At 52.1% G+C, this 1,685-nt stretch overlaps 1 long non-coding RNA gene across 1 annotated transcript; it reads right to left on the bottom strand.

The window, feature by feature from the left end:
- LOC111437866 lies at positions 1–1,160 on the bottom strand. The gene is made up of 3 exons (XR_002709510.1): positions 1,144–1,160; positions 979–1,034; positions 1–43 (listed from the first exon to the last, which is right to left on the bottom strand). It is a non-coding gene; the product is annotated as an uncharacterized LOC111437866 (long non-coding RNA).
- Positions 1,161–1,685: the final 525 nt, after the last annotated feature.

Raw genomic sequence — 1,685 nt, 5'->3', positions numbered from 1 at the left:
CGCCTCACCCACCGTCACCCGTACATGGGAGCCTTGCCCTTTCCTGAAAAATATTGGTAGCACGTGGCTTGAGTATTATATAAAATACCCAGTAAGTCGCCCCACTATTGGGGTTAAGCATATATTCATACATTCGGATACAAGCAGTCGCACCCATTTAACCTACATGTCGCACACGATACACATACATAACGCACGCAACACACATACATGTCACACAGAATCCCCATACATGTCGCACATCATTACCATACATGCCGCACACTGCTAGAAGAACGGAACTGAGTGAGAGGTTTGTCTTCCATTCCTTCCCATGGCCTTAGGCCCTTGCCTTGTCCGGGCGGGGGTGGATGCATGGTAATTTCCCACACATGGCCCACGGGGGTGACCGTGGGCCCACCAGGCGAGCTCGCAAGTGAACTCCCTGGGCCTGGCTTGGTCGGGTATGTATGACATACAATACTGGACGCCACGGACAAAGGAGGGCCTGCATGATATCGTGGCGAACACAATATCGAACATACGCATCCATACCATCAGTAGCATAACGGGGGAGTGCCCAAGTACATAACCATAGCGTGCATGAGGCTCTTAAGGTTTACCTCCATGGCATTACACCTACGACGCTCCATCCCCTCGCCCCATTACATAGCATAGTCGGGTTCACATTAGGCAAGCATATCCTAGCATACTAGTCATCTTATTCATGGCATGTGGGGTTCTCATCACAATCATGACATGTCAATCAAGCTCATCATACATACAGGGCGACAAAACGCGTCACAACATCATATTCATAAACATGGCATACATAGCAATTCACTGCAAGAATCACATACATAAACAAAGCATGCATATAGCATTTCACGGCAAGAAACATCTAACCTAGCATACAGCAACAATATATGGTGCGTGCAAGGGCCACAGGGCACGCACCAACATACATACATAACTAACGCCAACAGTAAGGTTACTTACCTCCTTGGCCTTGACCGAAGTCGCCCACAACGCTAACTCCAGCGCCTAACTACCTCCTATAAGACAACATGATATACTCAGAGCGCCTTCACAACTATCCCTCGTGTCTAGCTACCAAGTACGTCCCTATCGCAAGCTATTTGTCAAATATGGAGTTATACTGACCTCAAATGGTTGGAACGATGGCGGAAATGGCTTCGGAAGGGTCGAAAACCTAGGAATCGGTATACTATTCGGATGTTGAGCCGCCAAGCCGCACCTAGCCGAACCGGAGGTTCGCGAAGCCGCCGGTGGGGCAGAAACCGATGGCTGCGACCAACACCGCCGGCGCAGGGTTCCTAGAACGCCTCCGGCTTGGGCCACAAAGGGGACGAGGCGCTGGGGTGGTGTCCGAACGCGGGCTGCACGCTGGCTGAGAGGTCTCGCCGAATGCCGGGGGTCGACCCGCGCCTGCGCTGCGTCTCCCTCGTCCAAAGGTCCCGACGGTCCAACTCGCAGGGCTTGGCTATTGTCGCCGGTGGATGCGTCGTCGCTCGTCCGTTCTCTGGTGGCGCGTTGGCTTCCTCCTGCTTCAACCCACACCAGCGCTCCCTTCTCCCTAAAGGAGGTGGCCACTCCTAGGGTTTATGGGAACGTGAGTGGATCCCGCCGAAATCTCGTGATTTTCGGCGGGGGCCCCTTTTTTTTTTTTTTTTTTTTTTTTTTTT

Source organism: Cucurbita moschata, unplaced genomic scaffold (assembly GCF_002738365.1).
Source record: "Cucurbita moschata cultivar Rifu unplaced genomic scaffold, Cmos_1.0 Cmo_Scf00067, whole genome shotgun sequence".
Lineage (NCBI taxonomy): Eukaryota > Viridiplantae > Streptophyta > Magnoliopsida > Cucurbitales > Cucurbitaceae > Cucurbita > Cucurbita moschata.
The sequence above is the reverse complement of the archived record's forward strand: the minus strand, read 5'-3'. Positions and strand labels throughout refer to the sequence as shown.